Raw genomic sequence first — 22,444 nt, 5'->3', positions numbered from 1 at the left:
TCCGCAGAGGAACTATCCACCGGAATTGGCTCCTGTTGGCCGGTAAGGAAGGAACAATCCCTGGGGGGTGGACTGAAGCAGGAAAGACAGAGACTTGCTAAGGTATCCTAGGGAGGACAGCGCTCTGAGAGTGGAGGGACAGCTTCTGTGTGGACCTGAGGGTAGAGGACAGGGTGGCAGAGTAGGATGGGTAAGGAAGATGGGTAACAGGTAACTGGGAAATCTCATGATCTGGAAGTTGAGTGGGGCAGGGAAACTTCAGTGCTGTTAATTCCTAAGTTATTCATCACTGAGTATTGAATTTTGGAAACTTACAATAATAATAACAATTTATGTCAGGTGGCACCAGAGAAAAACTTAATCTTGGGTGCTAAACATCATCCTTACCACCAGCTGCAGGCGAAATACACCCCAAGAGCTGCAGGACTCGGGGAACATTCATTCACCCACAGGTATTTGCAGCCTGTTCTGGCACTGGGGATGCAAAATTAGACAAGCACCTGTCCCCATGGACTTCACATTCTGTGGGTGGAGAGAGATAAGAAAATATCTACATGTGATGGCAGGTACCCACAAGTGTTATAAAAAGTACAACAGAGCAGTGACAGGTCAGAAAGTGATTAACAGAGAGTCTTTAGGGAAGTGTTCCATGAAGGTGCCTCCCATGGACACCCCTAAATGTCAGCAGGGGTCTGAGGGCAGTGAGTGGGTGAGCTGAACAGACACCTGGAAAAGAGACTGAGAAACAGAAAAAGGAACCAGTTCACAGGTGCTGAAGTATTGGTGGTCATGCTGTTGAACTTGACCACACTCACAGGCACACACTCACACAAACACACACACACACACCAAGGCTGAGATGAAGAGACCTGTTCCAAATCCAGGGCCTCATCTTTCCATCCCAACATATACATCCAAATATTGATCAATTTCTCTCTTCCCTCCTAGTTTCACTCTTAAATTTCTGGAGCCTGCCCACCACTGCCCAACTCGCTATTGTGTCAACCAATGCTGCCGTAGGGAAGGATGTGATTTTACGTATCCGCAATATGCCTCCCCTTGCTACAGGTTTCATGTGGTACAGGGGGGAAGGGGCAATCTACGAACATAATATTGCAAATCTTGGAATATTCCGAAGACGTAGAACAGGGCGTGCAAACAGTGGTCGAGAGCAAGTAAACTTTGATGGATCCTTGCAGATAAAGAGGGTCACCCAGGAGGACACAGGAATCTACACCGTAGTAGTCTACCTTCAAGACTATATAAAAGAAATAGGATTTGGAAGGCTCAATGTATACGGTGAGTGATTGTTCCCTGACATCTGGGTGTTGGGTTCGTGAACACACAGGACTGACTGCCCTGGACTCGCCTCCATCCCCCTCTGCCTCATCTCCCAGGTTGGGTTTGGGCATTTAGTGCAGGACACACACAGTGGAGACAAACTTTCTAAGATCAGAGTTTCCTTTCCGGATTCCAGCCCTGTAGACATTCTCCACAGAGAGAAGGGCCAGCCTAATGGGAGTTGCTCAGCAGAGAGAGACCAGTCTCAGTCTGGTTCCCTCGGCCCCTCCCATGACCATGACCCTGAGAAAGACCCTGCAGGGCTCGGCCAAGGCCCATCCTGAGGAGCCCCCTGCAATCCTCATAAAGAAGCTCAGCTTGCCAGCCCCGCCCAGACCCCTGCCCCAGGGTTTCTGACTCCAAGGACCCTGGGGATCCTGCATCTGGTTGGGGTTAACCTCTTGGGAAGTGCTGAGAGGGCGCAATGGTTTCCCAGGTTTCTGAGTCACAAGGCTTTTGAGCTGCTCAGAAGCCAGACCTCAGCCCCATGAGCCACATCTGGATAGGGGTGGTGCTTTACCTGAGACTGAGTGTGGCTAGCACAGATGGACAGGGTCACTAAGCCATTTGTGAACTACACTGAAACATTTAGGAGAGTCCAGAGAAAGGTCAGAATCACAGGGAACAAAAAGGAGGAAAGATGCTCCTGGCAGCTCCACATCCACCAGGTATCAGCCGAGGAGATTCTCTCTTGGAGTTGTTCAATAACAGATGTCCTTCATTTGAGCAACTCCCCTGTGCCAATGTTTAGTCAGATACTGTGAATATTTTATTGCTAATACACTGACACCCTGGCAGTCAAATGTTCATCATACTGCAATGAGAGGAAAACAAGGCACAGGAAGATATAGACACTAAAGCAGAGCCACACAGACCATGAGAGTGACTCAAGGTCTGTCTGTAGCCATAACCTCTCCTCTATACCAGAGGGATCCCTAAAGCAAACATTGGTAGATCTTCCCTTAGGCATCTGCAGTTCAGAGAGAGAGTCTGTGGTCTAGAAAATAACACCAAATGGAGAATTAATTTATTTGTACTCTAGAACCAAATTACCTGCACTAACAATCAGTCAGTGCTGGGAACTCCCAGACTTTCCCCTCAGGTGGCTGATCCACTCCTCCCAGCAGTTGAGGTGAAACCACTGATTTGTTTCCTGATATGTTGGTGTCATTCCCAGTGGATATAAAGGAAAGAACTTTGCCTGCTCGCTCCCCATTTTACACATGTAACCAGCTAAGTGATCAAGATGTAACAGTCGGTTGTTTTGATGAATTAGGAAGAAATAAATGGCTACTGAAGGAAGGAATGAGCTAAAATGTCTTCAGAAGCTGAAACCTGGATGCAGAATCCTTGGAATTAGGGGCCACATGGGAAAGACTCCCTGTCACTCCAGGGGTTGAGACCCATGTCTCAAACCCTCTGCTGTTCTCTGGAGAAATCATCCTTCTTGCTTTTGCTCTTAGTCCCTGGGGTATTAATAGTAAGTTTTGCACATGGAGGAATTTTAAGATCTTTCCAAATTTCTATCTCATAACCACCAAACACAAATGGTCCACAAGGGTCCGAATGTCAGCAATCCATGTTCCCCTCTTGCCATCCATCACCCCTTCTGCATCTGTACAAGTCTCACCTGCCCTCCCCAGAGGGAGGATGACTTTAATGACCAAGGGCAAAGAATAGGTTCTGCTACCACAATCAGATCCTGCCTGTCCCTTCACTCTTTTCTAGGTCATTCCTTGGACTCTACTCTATCATTTATTGGCTCACTGGCTTATGTCAGTCACACTCACCTGGAAAAACCTGACCCAGCTCTTGCCCCCGGGGTCTGAGTAGTCAACTGACCACAGGCTTGATCCTGGACCACTTTTTTTTTCCTGCTCCAATCTGAGTCTCTAAGATGTCCTGGGAAATGGTGCCTCTTAGAAACACACCTCGGTTGGGCAATGAAGGTCTGTGCAGCTAGAAAAAATTGCATTCAGCTGGTCAGTGAAGAACTAGGAGAGGTGTGGGAGAATTAGGGGGAGAGGGGGTGTCTCTAACTCTCGGTTCTCTGTTTTTCCACTACCAAATCCTGCTAATCTATTGAACAGATCCCTTCATTTGTTGAAAAGACTGTCCTGTCTCCATTGAACAGTCTTGGCTCATGAGAAAGGCCGTGCTTTCTCCCAGAAATAGAGGATTTAAGTTCTCTGAGGGCTCAGAGCCCCAGGCATTTGTCCTGTGATACATAGAACTGCCTTATTCCTTTAAGTTGGCTGAGAGGTGAGAACTGCCAATTCTGATTGAAGAAGGCTTGAAGGACTCAAGTGTCGCAAAGGTCAGTGTTCTGCTGTTACCTGCTCAGTGGAGTTACCCACACTCAATATCACAAGCATCAACTTTGAGAGTTTTGATTTATATTTTTCTAATGATAGTGATGTTGAACATTTTTTCCTGGGGTTATTGACCATTTATATATCTTCTCTGGAGAAATGTGTATTCACAAGGTTTGCCCATTTTTAATTCAGCCTATTTGGTGTTGCTGTTGTTGAGTTGTAGAAGATCTTTATATATTCTGGATATTAACCCCTCATCCAATTAATGATTTCCAAAGTATTTTCTACCATTCCACAGATCACCTTTCACTCTGTTGATTGTGTCCTTGGATGAACAGAAGTTTTCCATTTTGACAAAAATCTAAATTATCTAATCTTTTCTTGACTGAGTTTCTAATTTCATATTCAAGAAATCACTGCCACAGTCCCAGCAACAACATAGAACAGGGTAATGATTAAAGAACCAGCTCTGGGCAGTGGGCTTCCCCAAACCAGTTTTAAGTGCAAAGAGAAGATAAACCCAAGCTACTGGATAGAAAGGCCGTATAGCCTAGGTGGCCAATCCAGAAACACTGCCACCCAGAGGCTGAGCCACAAACTGACTCTTAGGTAAATACAAATTAAGGCAGTCTGGGACACAAATATGGCCTGCTTTAAAATCAGGACTGTGGTTTACAACACGGAGGAACAGTGTATCGCAGGGAAATTCAACATTCTCCTGAATACCTGGCAGGACTAAAGCGAACCAGACTGAAGAGTAGAAGAACCAAAGAACCTTCACTACTGCAAATTTTTATTTATTTATTTTTTTATTCTTTTTTCACCTTTTAACTAAGAAACCATTTTTTTTTCTTTTTCCATCACCTGATTTTGCCCTTTTAATGACTACATTTTTATTTTTAACCAGTATTATTACTGCTACCATTTTACCATTTTTTAAATTGTCATTTTATCATTTCTTTAATTTATTTTGGAATTAGTGTTCTACATTCTATTTTCATTGTTGCTTTAGCATCATTTTTATCTACCTCAATTTTACCTATATGCTAAAACACTCTTCCTCACTTTTCTCTTTTGTTGTCCTGTTTCTCTTACCCTATTCCTGCTTTAGATTTTCCCTATTCCTTCTTTCTACCACCTGTCAAAATTTCACCCTACTTATATATCCTATTTCCAATCCACTGCTCTAAATCCTTTTACAACTTTCTCTTACCTTTCTTCACTATCCAATTTTTTTTTCTACTTTTATCTTTCTATTGTTTTGTTGCTGTTTGCTTGATTGTTGAGTATATTGTTTTTTTGTTTCGTTTTGTTGTTTTCTTAGGATTGGTTGTGAGGTTGTTTTGCTTGTTCTTTTTATTTATTTCTGCTGGTTTTTCCCCTCCCTGCCCACCCCCCGGCTATTTTTGTGCTTCTGTTCTCCCTTACCTCACTTGATATTCTTGGTTGTTTGTAGTTTGCATTCATCTCCAGGGATCTGTTGTTGGAATTTATTGGGATTAGTTTCAGTTCTATCAGAGTTTTCTCTTCATATAAATAGTCTCTTCCCCTCTTCTACTTCATTCTCTCTTTTTGCTCTTTTCTTTTCTTTTTTCCCCCCTCCTTTTTCTCAATTTCATTTTTGCACTCCTTTTTTTCTTATTTTTTTTCTTTTCTTTTTTCTCTTTTACCTTTTTCTCTTCTTTCTTCCTTATCCCCTAATTCCCTTAATTCGTATGGTCACCTTTGTTTGGGGTTATAAATATCGTGAATACATGTGTGTTCAGTGCCTAGTATGTTGTGCCTTGTTGTGTTGTATTTTGTGCCTTTAAATCAACGCAGCAGATCCAAGCAACAGCAGCCTCCTGATCACCACACCCGGTGGCTGAGGAACAGCAGCTATACGTGAAGCTTCCCCCAACAAGCCAGAAGAGCCACCACAGCCATGAACAGCACACACCAGAGGAGATGCTGCCAATTGAGGACCAGCTGCTACTGCAACCACCCGAGGAGCAACCACAGCCCAAACAGCCACTGCCACCCAGGGATAAGCCACTGAATGACTGAACATCTAGATATGTCAGTGAGATCAAACATGGGTAGACAAAGAAACCCCCAAAGGGAAGAGAAGGAGAACTCGCCAGAAAAGCAGCTAAGTGATACACAGGCATGCAACATGACAGAAAAAGAATTCAGAATAAGGGTCCTAGAGTGCATAAACCGGATGGAGAAAAAAAATCAACAACTTATGCAAGAAGCAAGAAGAAACAGATGAAAAAATGAATAACTTATGTAAGACCCAAGAAGAAATGAAGAGCTATATAGCTGCAATAAAAAAACACCATTGAAAGTATCAACAGTAGACTAGGAGAAGCGGAGGACCGAATTAGGGAATTAGAAGACAAGGAAGCAAAACACACCCAAACGGTACTGCAATTGGAGAAAAAAATTAAAAGATAGGAGGAGAGCCTAAGGGAGCTTTGGGGCAACAAGAAACGAAACAACATACAAATAATAGGGGTGCCAGAACAACAGAAAGATGAACAAGGATTAGAAAACCTATACGAAGAAATAATATCAGAAAACTTCCCTGAGGTGGGGAAGAAAAAAGTCACACAAGCCCAGAGAATCCCAAACAAGGTGAACCTGAAAAGACCCACACCAAGACACATCATCATTACCATGACAAATGTTCAGGAAAAAGCGAGAATCTTACAGGCTGCAAGAGAGAGACGGAAAGTTACATACAAGGGATCTCCCATTAGATTACCAAATGATTTCTCAACAGAAACACATCAGGCCAGAAAAGAATGGACGGAAATTTACAAAGTGATGCAAAGCAAAGGACTGAATCCAAGAATACTCTATCCAGCAAGGCTATCATTCAAACTTGAAGGGGAAATAAGAAGCTTCACAGACAAAAACAGGCTAAGGGGGTTAGTCAGTACCAAGCCAGCAATGCAGGAAATGCTAAAGGGACTGGTGTAAAAAGAAGAAATAAAAAGCTTAGAAAGAAAACAGCCACACACAAAAAAAAGAAATGGCTACAAACAAGTACCTTTCAATAATAACGTTAAATGTAAATGGACTAAATGCTCCAACCAAAAGACATCGAGTGGCTGAATGGATAAAAAAACATGACCCATACATTTGCTGTCTACAAGAGACCCACCTAAGAAGAAGGGACTCACACAGACTGAAAGTGAAGGGATGGTACAATATCTGAACATCAATAAACGTGATACATCACATAAACAAATTGAAAGAAAAAACCACATAGTTATATCAATTGATGCAGAAAAAGCATTTGACAAAATGCAACACCCATTTTTGTTAAAAAACTCTCAGCAAGGTGGGAATTGAAGGATCATACCTCAACATAAGAAAAGCCATATATGACAAGCCAACAGCCAACATCATACTCAATGGACAAAAACTAACACCATTTCCCCTAAGAACAGGAACAAGACAGGGATGCCCACTGTCACCACTTCTGTTCAACATAGTACTGGAAGTATTAGCCATTGCAATTCAACAAGAAGAAGAAATGAAAGGTATCCAAATTGGAAAAGAGGGAGTAAAACTGTCCTTATTTGCAGGTGGCATGATACTATACATAAAAATAACCCTAAAGACTCCATTAAAAAATACTAGACTTAATACATGAATTTTGTAATGTAGCAGGATACAAAATTAACCCCAAGAAATTTATTGCATTTCTATACACCAATAGTGAACTTTAGAAAGAGAGACTAGGAAAACAAATCCATTTACCATCACACCAAAAAAATTAAACTACCTAGGAATAAACTTAACTAAAGAGGTAAAAGACCTCTACTCGGAAAACTACAGGACGTTGAAAAAAGAGATAGAGGAAGTCTTAAACAGAAGGAAGAACATACCGTGTTCATAGATTGGTAGAATCAACATCATTAAAATGTCCATACTACCCAAAGCTATCTATAAATTCAGCACACTTCCCATTAAAATACCAACGGCATATTTCACAGATCTAGAACGAACTCTCCAAAACTTCATCTGGAATAGTAAAAGACCCCGAATTGCTGCAGCGATCCTGAGAAAGAACAAAGTAGGTGGGATCTCAATACCAGATATCAAGCTGTATTATAAAATCACTGTTCTCAAAACTGCCTGGTACTGGCACAAGAACAGACATATAGATCAATGGAATAGAATAGAGAGCCCAGAAATCGGCCCGAACCAATATGCTCAATTAATATTTGACAAATTAGGCAAGAACATACAATGGAGTCAAGACAATCTGTTCAATAAATGGTGTTGGGAAAATTGGACGGATACATGCAAGAAATTGAAACTAGACCACCAACTTACACCATACACAAAAATAAACTCAGAATGGATAAAGGACTTAAATGTACAAGAAACCAAAAAAATTCTAGAAAAATCCAAAGGCAACAAAATCTCAGACATATGCTGAAGCAATTTCTTCACTGATACAGCTCCTAGGACACTTGAAACTAAAGAGAAAATGAACAAATGGGACTACATCAAAATAAAAATCTTCTGCACAGCAAAAGAAACCATCAACAAAACAACAAGAAAGCCCACTGCGTGGGAAAACATATTTGCCAATGTCATATCTGATAAGAGCCTAATCTCCAAAATTTATAGTGAACTCTTACAACTTAACAAAAGAAAGATAAACAACCCAATAAAAAAAATGGGCAAAGGATCTAAATAGACTCCTTTCAAAACAGCACATTCAAAAAGCCAAGAGACATATTAAAACATGCTCAAAGTCACTAATCATCTGAGAGATGCAAATCAAAACAACAATGAGGTACCATCTCACACCTGTCAGAATGGCTGTCATCAACAAATCAACAAATGAAAAGTGCTGGAGAGGATGTGGAGAAAAAGGAACGTTCGTGCACTTCTGGTGGAAATGCAGACCGGTGCAGCCACTATGGAAGACAGTATGGAGCTTCCTCAAAAAACTAAAAATGGAACTGCCATTTGACCCTGTGATCCCACTCCTAGGAATATATCCCAAGAAACCAGAAACACCAATCAGAAAGGATATATGCACCCCTATGTTCATAGCAGCACAATTCACCATAGCTAAGATCTGGAAACAGCCTAAGTGCCCATCAGTAGATGAATGGATTAGAAAACTGTGGTATATCTACACGATGGAATACTACGCTGCTGTAAAAAAGAAGGAAATCTTACCATTTGCAATGGCATGGATGGAACTGGAGAGCATTATGCTAAGTGAAATAAGCCAGTCGATGAAGGAAAAACACCACATGATCTCACTCATTCATGGATAATAAAGACCATTATAAACTTTTGAACAATAATAGATACAGAGGCAGAGCTGCCTCAAACAGACCGTCAAACTGCAGCGGGAAGGTCAGGGAGGGTAGGGGGGCAGGAAGAGGGGTTAAGAGATCAACAGAAGGACTTATATGCATGCATATAAGCATAACCAATGGACATAAGACACTGGGGGGTAGGGGAGGCCAGTGGATTGTCAAGGGTGGGGGAAAAAAAGAGACATATGTAATACCCTTTGTAATACTTTAAGCAATAAAAAAAAAAAAAGAAATCACTGCCAAATCCAATGGCATACTGCTTACCCCTATGTTTTCTTCTAAGAGTTTTACAATTTTAGTTCTTAGCTTTAGGATTCAATCCATTTTGATTTAATGGTCCCCTTTATTTGTTTGCACGTAGATATTGCTGTTCAAAGGCATTTGTTAACAAGACTGTCCTTTCTCCATTGAACAGTCTTGGCTCCTTTATCAAAACTATTTGATTGTGTCTTTTCACAAATAGAAGTCTTTATGCCAGTGTAATTATTTTGGTTACTTTCCCTTTGTAGTAAGATTTGAAATTGGTAACTGTGAGACCTCCAATTTCAATTCATCCTTTTGAAGATTGTTGCAAATATTTGGGACACATTGAAATTCCACATAAATTCTGGATGGATTTTTATTTCTGAAAAAAGAGTAATTATGATTTTGATAGGGACCGTTTCAAATATGTAGATAGTTGGTGGTCTTGGAATCAATGAACATGGATGTCTTTCCAGTTATTTGTTTCTTCTTTACTTTCAGAAATGTTCGGTGGTTTTCAGTGTATTCATCTTCCTCCTTATTATGTTTAACACTAAGTATCTAGTCTTTTTGATGCTATTGTAAATGGAACTATTTTCATTATTTTATTTGAGGATTGTTCACTTTCATTTAAAGAATGGAAATGATGTTGAGTGTTGATTTTGTCTCTGGAAACTTCATCTTTTTTATTAGTTATAATAGTTGTTTTAGGTATATATGTGGTGAAATTTTCAGGGTGTTCTACAATAAGATTATGTATTTTTTTAAAAAAGATATTTTCTTATTCCTCTCTAAATTGGATAGCTCTTATCTCATCTTCTGGCCTGATTTTTCTGACTAGTTGAATTAGGGGAAAAACATCATCCTTGTCTTATTCATGATCTTACTACTGTTTTCAGAGGTTCTCTGTGGAGTAATGTGTTAGCTGTGGACTTTCATGTGTGGTCTTTACCATATTTAGTAATTTCCTCCTATTCCTACAGTTTCTGTCTTTTGTTAAAATCATAACCACTTCTCCTTAGTGATTTATTTTACCATTATATGCAATCAGCAGGCCTGGAAATAAAGTCCTGTCCAGACTGAGGAATCCTATAGATGGAACTTATCCAGATCCATGGTCATGAAGATGGGGTAGAGCCATCGTTATTGCCTAATAATTTATTTTCAAAATAGTTAAATGCCCGTTCACTTTCTGTGAAGTCCTCTGGGCCCCAGTAGTGGTAAGATTGCCTTTCCCAACATACATGGAATTTTTAAGTCAAAAGAACTTGTAGGAAAGGATCAGTAAAAGCTCATGAGAGGAAAACTCCACCTTACAGTGGGGTTATAGGACACGTGGGCTTCGAAAGGATTCTCTGTGTTGACACTACAAAGATGTCTATGGGAACAGGTCAGGGGTGATCTGGGTTCAGAGAAGAGGTACAACACTTTCCCCACACATCGTGCCCTGAACAAAGACAATTGTCCTTCGGCAGAGATCAGAACCATCCTCTGGTGACCTTAAAGAGCTCACAGTAGACTCTGAGTGGCTAAGATTTCTGAGGAACTAGCATGGCCCAGGTCCCAAGCCCACTCTCAATTATCCATGCCCTCTTTTTTTCCATAGAGCGAGTGATAGTGCCCACCCTCCTAGCCAGCAACACCACAGTCACGGAGCATAAGGATTCCGTGGTCCTGACCTGCTACACAAATGCAGTCTCCACCCAGTGGTTCTTCAATGGCATGAAACTGCAGCTGAAGGAGCGTATGAAGCTCTCCTGGAACGACAGAACCCTCACCATAGACCCCGTGAGGAGGGAGGATGCTGGGAATTACCTGTGTGAAGTGTCCAACCCCATCAGTTCTGCTGAAAGTGAGCCAGTTGAGCTGGATGTAAAATATTAGTGACCCTCCACTTCTACATGTTACTAAACTCTGAATAATCTTTTGTGCCCTTTAAATAGATTTGTTGTGAGGGTGGAAAGTGCTTAGAAGATATGCATTTAGTCAATAAATGTTCAAAAAAGAGACCTGACATTGTCATTATTGTTGACTTAAGATGATAGTCTATACCAGATCCCACCGCTGTGTGGTCTAAGTTGTACCATCTCCACATTGGAGGTGAAACCAAGTCTTTCAAGAGAATGGCAGTGGCTGTGTGATTACCCTGGGTGAAGGTGATGAGTTTGCATAAATCCAAGCTCTGTCCCTCCTCTAGGGGGACATGTAGTGGATGCCCAGACACTGTTGTTGGCAATGGGAATGGACAGGAGGACACCCATGTGGGTAACAACACAGAATTTTTTTCTATCTGTTTGACTTATTTCAAAAAATTTCTTAAGTCTTTTTGAGTATTTTAATTTATATGGCTACAGACTTATTTGCATTAAGTAAACAGGACTCTGTCTTCCTTGTTAATAGGGTATAATTAGAAACCTTAGTAACACAACCAAGGCTTTCCTCAAATGTCCCAGTTCAAACTGATGCCCACAGAATTAGAAATGACCTCACTTTTCCTGGAGCTAAATTTGACCTGCGGGGTTTTTTGGAATCTCTTGGAGATGAGGGCATTACCCAAAGCTAGAGGGTGTGGCTTCCTAACCTCAGGAGGCTGTTAGAACTCCCATCTTCGGTTTCATAGAAAAACCTGCATCAGAGCAAATTATGTGGTAAATGTCAGTTCCTCTGCACTTAGGTCACTAATCATGCCAAATCCAGTGACACCAGCCATGGTGTAGGATGGAGAATACTCTTCTTCCTTGGAGGTGACCTGTGGTCAAAAGGAAGGTGACTGTAGAGAGCAATGTCATGTCTCCATGCAGAACTGTAGAAGCACAGCATTCTGGGAGATCAGATCCTGGCTGTGTTCAGGAAGTCGCAGCTACTTTGCATCTGTTTATACATTGCTGGGAAATTGCACCTCTTTATACATTGCTGGAAATGATACAGATATCAACTGGGTCTTGCCTAAAAGAGATTTAGTTGTGATTCCCTCCACTGTGCAGAAAACACTTTTGTTCTGAACTAGAGGCCTTAAGGTTCCCTCAGAGTCACTAAAATTTAGTTTCTTCCTGACAACATGCCTTTGTCTTCCCTCCTTAGACCATTTCTTTTATGAATATAATTAGTAATTGCAGGTTCTTTCTCTGCACTTTTGAAATATACGTAAGTCTCCTCAAAAGCTTCTTGCCAGTGTTATGACCCCGAGAATAACTGTCTCAAGGTCCTGGCCCCATCAGTTTGAAATTTAATCCTCCTGGTGTCCCTGTGTCCCAGTCTCTGAGAGACAGTAGGAGCCTAAGTTGGGTGGGGACATTTACAACCAAAATGTGAAAAGACCTGCTGCCTGTACTTCAGGAGGTGGTTTACATTTCCTTTCTGAAAAGCCCATTAGCAAACACAGATGTCTATAATTCCTTCTTCTTTCTTAAAATCTCCCCAGCCTTTTCTTTCAGGGGTGTTGAGTTTCATCTCACTACCCTATTGCATGGTCCTGAAGAATGTCTTCCTTGCCTCTTTAAATTTGTTCAACACCTGTTTTACTTTGTCATCATCTACCTGTAACTAGCTGATCCTGCCATTTTGCTCACATTGTCGATTCTTACCCTATTTTCAAATCTTCCAATTTCTTTCCTTTTCAGGCTAAAATCCTCCACATAAAGGTCTTCAGTTTTCCTGCCTCCCTTCTGACTTGGCATCCACAGCAGCATCTAACGTGACTTCTTAGATGCTTTTGAGTCTGCAGGATGCCTCAGGAGGGCCTTTGTACCAGAATCTGAGAAGACAGGCAGTCCTGAAAGGGCACACGTCCACAGGGACCAAGCCAACAACACTGTTCACATTCAAGTTCACTGCACCTTCAAGGAACAAGTTCACAGAGATTTTAACAAATATTCTGTCTGGAACCTAAGAAACTGTAGTAAACATGCAGGTCCCAGACAAGTCAGCCACCCACAGGCTGTCATTATAAGCTGCTGTTTTGTGTCCCCCGTGACCTGGAGCTCAGGCCAGACAGGTGTCCTCATACTTTTTTTTCTTCATTGTTTTTGCAATCACAATCCCAGGTGCCTGTTCATAGAGAATCCACATCCAGAACCTGGAAAATGCAAATAAATCTTTCCTGTATCTTGTGGCTTCTGGAGTATTTAGTTATACTCCTTTGAAACTTAGGAAGAAGCGGATTGTCGGTAAGCAGAAGTGGGCATAGAGGGGGGCTGTTGAGTGATAGTATCTGTTCAGAGCCAGGATGATAAATTGTAAAGCATGGGGGATTGGAGATGTTAGGCATTATATGAGGTCAAGGGGACCTAAAGGTGTCCAGCAGGTGGGATCTTTTTAGGAGGGTTCTGGATGGGGCTGAGGGATATGAGTGAGGGGCAACCTTCTACCTGTTGAGTGAGAAGCCACTGGAGCTGGTGTAGTGAAGTGGGAGTGCCATTCTCCCAAACTTGGATGGGCGAAAGGGGTGAGACACAGGGTTGGGGGAAAGGGTAAGGTTCTTGAAGATTCGTATTAGTGTCCTGACATTTGGGACAAGGAGGAACACAAAATATACTGGCTGGCAAGAGTTACAGAATAGACACAAAATAAGAAACAAGAAGGAAAAGCAGATGAGCATCTTGTAGGGAGCTAGGTATCTGAAGAGTGAGGCGGGATGGGCACAGCATGAATGCAGAAGATGAGCCTAGAGAATGTGGCATTTGAGCCAGGAAATCAGTTGAAGTCCAGGGTAGTCAGACTAGAACAGGGGTTGGCATGGAGGCTGGGGAAAGTGGGGAATGCAGGGCAGGCTTGAGGGTGAGGACCACATTGAGGGCCAGAGGTATGCATCCTCCAGATCCAAACCAGGAGAGTTGTGTGTATTTGGCTCTCAAAGCAGTTTCCGCATGGCCTGGGGTAGCCATGAAAGGCCAATCTCACCCCTCTACACCAAGACTTGCCTCAGCTGAGTAAACACGTTAGCCATGTCCCAGGGGATTTGTGTGTCAGTGAGTAAGTCTGACCAGGAGCCTGGGGTCAGACAAGGAAAAGGCTGATGGTATATGTGTGTTGGGGGAGGAGAAATTGAGGGCTTGCATGAACTTGGAATGTGTGGATCATTTTCCTTATTTGTTGACTAGTGAGAGTAAATTTCTGTGATTCCACAGGTAAGAGATCTGAGGTAGGTCACAGGGATGGAGTGGTAGGCACCCACCTGTCCTTGTCTAATCCAGGATGTGTCACTTCCATCTGTGATGGATGCTTCTCTCCTCACCTGAACTTATGTTGGTGGGTGTGGTAGAACCCAGGTTATGATAAGCAGTTCTGCCTACCTGGTCACATTACAGACCACATTCAGACTCTCCATCTCTCCTCAGGCTTAGAAGACTGTTGGGAGCTGTTGTTTTATTGCTGTAGAAGATATTACATTGTTCACAATGAGTCTGCCTAGGAGTAATTATTTTATTAGGTCTCGCCAGAGGTTTCACAAAGCACCTTTCATTCTTCTAACATAAATTAGCAACTTGTCCTTTTCTCTGGAGGGTACGTCCAGCATTGCCCAGACTAGTGGAGCCATAGATGTGGCAAATTTCTGAATTGTCACAGATGTGGATGGCCTTATAGCTCATGCTTTGCTTAAACTGCTGATCACAAGAGTTGATCTTGTCCTTGGTGTCACTGTCATCAATGATGTTATTGTCTTAGAGCATCAACGTTAGCAGGCATCACTTCCACCCTTTGGAGCACAAGTGTCTGACTAAGGCATTTAGAAACTTACAGTTTTGTTTTTCTTTAGCAGAAAAGACTCTAGTTCTCACCATTTTTATGACTTGAGTTTGGCATTGAATTAACTTGGAGAATGAACACATCCATTTGCCCTGGTAGCGAGGGCCGCTTCATGGGCTGGTAATTTGTGCAGACACTTAGAAGAGCCTCTGGTAGGTTTAATAGTTTGCTTTTGTCATCCTGACATACTTAATTTGTACAAAGAGCCATGAACTTTCATGTGACATTTCATAGTCCTGCCCCTACACCTGACCATTGGTTGGGAAAATTCTGTAATGTGACCACCAGAGAGCAGTACAGCAGCAAGGAAACCTGGAGAATCTGTGAAGGGATGTAGAGAAGTATTTAGCTTTTTCTGCTCTATTTATGGCAATACAAGTGTCTAATGAGCAGGACCATCCCACGCCCACCTCTGTAGCTCACAGAAGGAAGGTTCTCTGTCTATGATGTTCTCTGGAGATTCAAATTTAATGAAATCTCAGGTAGTTGGCTCAAATGTGAATGGCATTAAACAGACACAATAAGTCTTTACTATATATTGGACTTTAGAAAAATACTGGAGAGACAGGATGGAGAGAGAGAGAGAGAGAGAGAGAGAGAGAGAGAGAGAGAGAGAGAGAGAGAGAATTGGTGATGAGAAAGAAAGAAGCTGAGTTTTCATCTTCCAAGGGGGTAGACCTTGCAGTATTTAATGCAAATAAATAGTAAATTTAAAGAATGTCATTTAAAGAAGACTTTGGTTCATCCAGGGGAGCTCTCATTGTTTGGGGCAGATATCCTCAGTATGGCCCAAAGAAACCAGAACCTTCCTGTGATAACTTTTAACAGAACACACAGAGACACAGGGCTTATCATGGCAACATTCAGTGTCGTCACAAATACTAGAAAGAACATCCAACAGGAGAGAGCTGGGACCTGGCTTTGCTTACAGTGTGAATATCAGACATGGAATAACTTCATGTTCCACCTGCAGAAGGAGTTAAAATCTCCTTGGGTTGTAGAGATTCACCTCAAAACAATTTACCTTCTCTGGTTCTTACAAACTGATTAAGATTTGTCCTCGAAGCCCAAATGACTTGGCTCTTTGTCCAAATGATATATAATGGGCACTGGCATATTCTTTGTTCTTCTTTTGTTATTTTTTTTATATCAGGAGGATAAAATTAAAATAAACGTTGATAGAAATAAAATAAAATAATATAAAATGAAAAAGAAAAAAATTACAATTCTTAGTTCATTAACCAGACCATAAGTGGTCTGCCTTCCTTTTTAGGAAAAGTATTACTTATTTAACTTAATTTTACTGTATTGGGAAGAGACTAAAGTTGCAGTTTCCCCAATGATCTCTAAGGGCAGGAATGGAGAGTTGATTGGCTAAAGTCTTCCTGTTACTTCCTGGATGGAAACACTGGGAAATGGACATGCTGCATTGGTCTGGAGCAACAGTCCCTCTCCAGCCTCCACAGCCACAGTCCAGGACCCACCAGCTCCATGGCCCTGAGTGCGGGGGAGTCACTACCACAGCGCACAAAACCGATTCCCTTCCCCAAAACTCACACATTGACTCTGTTGTCAGAGATTATAGGAGTTGCTGTCTCCAGCTTCTAATTTTCTTTTTTTCCAAGGGGTTTAGGAGAGAATGAGTTAAGTCGATCTGGGGAATCTTTTCTAGACATAATTGGGCACCTCTATTGTAACACGTGCAAAACAAAGCTCTTTATCCTCCCCACCCTTCCAACCTGATCCTCCCCAAATCCTCCTCTTCTCAGTCAAGGTCAAATCTATCCTACCAGGAAATCTTGGTGTTATCCTTGCTGCCTCTCTTGCTTTCAGTGACCAACATTCTTTGTTTCTGTCAATTTGAATACTTGAGATACATATAAGTGGAACACACTTTTCTGTCTTCTTGTGACTGGCTTGTTTTATGGAGCATACTTTCCAGAATTACCATTTTTATAAGGCTGAATAAGGTACCATTGTATATGTATGTGCTACATTTTTTATGTTACTCTATGAAAAATAGAGTTGCTTCCACCTCTTGGCTATTGTGAATAATTCTGCAATGAAAATGGATGTGTAAATATCTCTTCAAAGTCCTGCTTTCCATTCCTTTGGATATAAAAGCAGAAGTGAGGTTGCTGGACCACATGGTACATGGTAAGTCTATTTCTTATCTCCCTCCAAATTGTTTTCTATAGTAGCTGCACCATTTTGCATTTTCACCCACAGTGGGCCTGACTTCAATTTTTCCATTTTGTGCCAACACAGGTTATTTTCTATGTTTCCAATAGTGCCCATCCTCATGGGTATACAATGATATCTCATTGTTGTTTGGATTAGATTTCTCTAAGGATCAGTGATGTTGGATATCTATTCACTAGAGGCCCGATGCACAAAATCCATGGAAGGGGCTTGGTCCTGCCAGCCCCGGCTGCCTCCACCCTCACAGCCCGGGCTGCCTCGGCCGGCTGCCTTGCGGCCTCACCCATGCCCACTGGTAATTCTGGAAGGTCATTCCGCCATCTGGTCTAATTAGAATATTAGCTTTTTATTATACAGAATAACCATGCTGGCCATTTGTATGTAATCTTTGAAGAAATATATGTCCAACTGTTTCGACCATTTTTTAATCAGGTTATTTGATTTTGTTATTGAGTTGGACGACTTCTTTATATATTCTGGATATTAACCCCTCATCTTATATATGACTTGCAAAGTATTTTCTACCATTTCATAGGTCACCTTTCACTCTGTTCATTGTGTCCTTTGATGAACAGAAGTTTTTCATTTTGATAATATCCAATTTACCTATTTTTTCCCCTGTGTTCTTAGTGTCATATTCAAGAAATCATTTCAAATTCAATGTCATGATGCTTCCCTCTATAATTTTTTAAATATATTTTATTGATTTTTTGCAGAGAGGAAGGGAGAGGGTTAGAGAGTTAGAAACATCAATGAGAGAGAAACATCGATCAGCTGCCTCCTGCACAGCCCCTACTGGGGATATGCCCGCAACCAAGGTACATGCCCTTGACCGAAATAGAACCCGGGACCCTTCAGTCCGCAGGCTGATGCTCTATCCACTGTGCCAAACCAGTTAGGGCACCTCTATAATTTCTTTAATGAGTTTTATAGTTTTGGGTTTCACATTTAGGATTCAATCCCATTTTGACTTAATTGTTGTTTATGGTATAAGCGATGGTCTACTCCATTTGTTTGCATGTGGATGCTGCTGTTCAACACCATTTGTTGAAAAGACTGTCCTTTCTCCATTGAACAGCCTTGGCTCCTTTGTCAAAACAATTTGATTGTGCCTTTTGACAAATAGAAGTCTTTATGCTAGTGTCACCATATTTTGGTTACTTCAGCTTTGTAGTAAAATTTGAAATTAGTAAGTGTAAGACATCCAATTTTGGTTTTTTTCTTAAGATTATTGAAACAATTTGTGGGCCCATTGAAATTCATTATGAATTTTAAAATGGATTTTCCTATTTATGAAAAAAATCGTACAGAATTAGATAAGGATCATATCAAATAAGAAGATATTTGGGGGTCTTCCGACCCGTGAACATGGATGTTCTTCCAGTTATTTTGTTTCTTTTTTACTTTCTTTCAGAGACATTTGGTAGTTTTCAGTGCATATATCTTCATCTTATTCATTAACTTAATTCTAAGTACCCTAGTCTCTTTGGTGCTATTTTAAGTGGAAATGTTCTCTTAATTTTATTTTGGCATTGTTCATTTTTGTTGAAAAAAAAATGGAAATGATACTGAGTGTTGATTTTGTTTCCAACAACTTTGCCTTTTTTATCAGGTCTTAAAAAAAAAAATTGTGTGTGGGCGGGGGGGGGGGAATTTTTAGGATTTTCTATATCTGATTATGTTGTCTTTTTTAAAAGAGAATTTTTCTTCTTCCTTTCCAATTTGGATACCTCTTATTTTATCATCTTGCCTGATTTTTCCAGCCAGTTCTTCCAATACTATAGCGAATAAGTAGGAAAAACAGCATCCTCTCACTAACCATTTTGGCTCAGTGGATAGAGTGTCAGCCTGCGGAATGAGGGTCCAAGGTTCGACTCTAGTAAAGGGCATTTACCTAGGCTGGGGGCACATCCCCAGTAGGGGGTGTGCAGGAGTCAGCTGATTGATGTTTCTCATTGATGTTTGTAACTACTCTCTATACTTCTCCCCTCCTCTCTGTAAAAGATCAATAAAATATATTAAAAAAAGAAAAAAGAAAAACAGTTTCCTTGTCTGGTTCATGATGTTAGTAACATTTTCCAAGTTTCTCCGTGGAATGTGGGGTTAGCTGTGGGCTTTCATGTGTAGCCTTTATCATATTGAATAGTTTTCTTCTATTCCTACAGCTCCTGTCTTTTGTTAAAACTATAACGACTTCCCTCTAGAGACTTATTTTACTATGATATTCAATCTGCAGGCCAGGAAATAAAGTCCTTTTAGACAGAAAAGTCATTTAGCTGGAACTTCTCCAGTTCCAAGATCATGAAGACTGGGTTGTTCCATCTGTATTGCCTAATGAATTATTTAAAAAGAGGTAAATGCCTTTTCACTTTTTATAAAGTTCCCTTGGCCCCAGAGATGGACAGAGGTGGTAGCCTGCCTTCCACAACATACATGGAATTTTACATAAAGAGTGGGACCTCATCTTTTTTGAAGTTAATGAGAGAAAGAAATAATAAAAGCTCATGAGAGGAAAGTACTAACTGATGATGAGGTTATAAGAAAAATCAGCGGGGAAGGTGTTCCCTATGCTGATATTACAGAGATGTCTGGGGAACAGGTCAGGGGTCACCCTGGGGTTATGTGGGGTCAGAGAAGAACTGCAGCCATCTCCTTACACATTGTCACCTGAACAAAGACAATTGTCCTCTGCAGAGGTCAGGACCATCCTCTGGTGACCTTTACAGAGCTCACTGGGGACTGTGAGTGGCTGAGATGTCTCAGAATGTAGCAGGATCCCAAGTCCCAAGACCACTCACAATCAGTCCTTTGTCTTTTCATAGAACCCACAAGAGTGCCCACCCTCTTAGATAGCAACACCACAGTCACAGGGCATGAGAATGCTGTGGTCCTTACGTGCTACTCAACTGTGATCCTCACCCAGTGGATCTTTGATAACATGAGTCTGTAAGAGCATGAAGCTGACCTGGAGCAACAGAATCCTCACCATAGACCCTGTCAGGAGGGAGGATGCTGGGAACTACCAGTGTGAAGTGTCCAACCCCATCAGTTCTGCTGAAAGTGAAGCGGTGTGCTGGATGTAAAATATTAGTGGCCCTGCTTTCCTCTTCTATGTTATTAAACCCTGAATAAATTTTTTTCACCCTTGAAATAAATTTGTTGTGAAGGTGGAAAGTCCTTAGAAGACTTGAACTGAGTCAATAAATGCTCAAAATTGAGTGCTAGCATTGAGGTTATTGTTGACTGAAGCTAACATTCCACACCCAATCCAACCTCTGGTTGGTCCCATTTGCACCATCTCCACAGTGAAGGTGACACCAAGTCCCTCCCAGCAAGGGCAGTGGTCATGTGATGACCAGTGGGAGCATGTGATAAGCTTCCAGGAGTCCAAGCTCTGTCCCTTCTCGAATGGGTCCTGTGGAGGGTACCTGGACACTGTTTTGGACAGCAAGAATGTACAGGAGGACTCCCATGTGGGTATCAACACTGATCTTTTTCTTCCTGTTTTACTTCTCCCAAAATATTTCTAAAGCCCTCTTAAATATTTTTTATTTTACTGGCAGTGGATCTATTTCCATAAGTTCAGTAGGACACTGTCTTCCTTGTTAATAGGATAGAATTGAAAATGCTGGTAATATAACCAAAGCTTTGGCCCAAATGTCCTAGTTCACACTGATATCCTGAGAATTAGAAATGACTTCACGCTTTATGGAGCTAAGATTCTACTGATGGGTATTTTGGCGTCTCTTGGGGAAGAGGGCATCTCCCAATGCTAGAGAGACTGCAGGTGAAATGTGAAGATGAGCTTTCCTAGCCTCAAGGGGCTGTTAGAACTCCCATGTTAGATTTCATAGAAACATGTGCAACAGAGCAAACTATGTGTGAATATCAGTTCCTCTGCACTTAGGTCAATAATCAGCCAAATCAAGTGACACCAGCCATGTTGTAGGATCACAAATACTCTTCTTTCTTGGAGATTTCGTTTGATCAAGGGGAAGTTGACTATAGAGGGAAATGTAATGTCTCCATGGAAACTTCAGTAGCACAGCCTTCTGGGAGATCAGATCCTGGCTCTGTTCAGAGACTCTTAGGTATTTTTCACCTGCTTATAAATTGCAGGAACTGATGAAGATGCAAACTGTAACTTGTCTGGAAGATATTTAATGTTGTTTGCCTCCACTGTGCAGAAAGCAGTTTTGTTAATACCAGGGGTGCCTTAATGTTGTCTCAGATTCACTTATGTTTAGATGGGTTCTTCCTGACTGCAGGCCTCTGACCTCCAGTGTTTTAGAGTATTCTCATCAGAAATGTAATCGCAATTGGAAATTTCAGATTTTTTCTATACCCTTTTGAAATATACATGAGTCTCCTTAAGTACTTCTTGCCAGTGATATGTCCCATAGAATATTTGTCTCAAGAGTCTAGGTCCACCCTTTTGAAATTTAATCCTCGTGGTTTCCCTGTGTCCCAGTCTCTGAGGGAGGGTAGCAGCCTAATTTGGGAGAGGACATTGACAGCCAAGAGGTGAAAGGACCTCCTGTCCGTATTTGATGAGAAGTTTTACTTTTCTTCTCTGTAAAGCCAACTAGCAAACACAGATGCCTATGATTCCTGCTGCCATTCTTAAAATCTCCCCAGCCTTTTATTTTGAAGGTGGTGAGCTCAGTCTCACTGTCCTATTGCATGGTTGGTCTTCAATAAAGTGATTCTTGCCTCTTTTAATTTGCCCAATGCATGTTTTCTTTTCACATCACCTACCTGTAATTAGCTGATCCTGTCATCTTGCTCATCTTACCTTATTTTCAAATTTTCCGATATTTCCTTATCTGGCTATAATCCTCCAAATAAATGTTTCCAGCTTGCCTCCCCCACTTCTGACTTACCTTCCAAAACAGATGACCTGACTACCCAGATCATTCCGTGGCCCCAGGTTATCTTGGAGTGGCCTTTGACCCAGAATCTGAGTGCACCTGCACAGAAGCCTAACCATTAGGAATGTTCTCATTCTACATGCATATTAACAGCACTTACAAGGGAAAGGTCAAAGAGATTTTTAAAAATATTATGTCATAAAACTCAAGAATTCCAGTAAATATAAAGGATCTTTGTCATGTCAGTCAAGTATAGGCCTGCAATCAATGACCTTATTTTGGGCCCTCTGTGACCTGGAGCTCAGGCTGGGCAGACATCACTGTCCTCGTTCTTTGTTGTTTTTACAAACTCCATGTGCCTATTCTTAGAGACTCCATAACCAGAACC

Source organism: Myotis nattereri (assembly GCF_964212035.1).
Source record: "Myotis nattereri genome assembly, chromosome: 15".
NCBI lineage: Eukaryota > Metazoa > Chordata > Mammalia > Chiroptera > Vespertilionidae > Myotis > Myotis nattereri.
Note: the sequence above shows the minus strand (reverse complement) of the source record.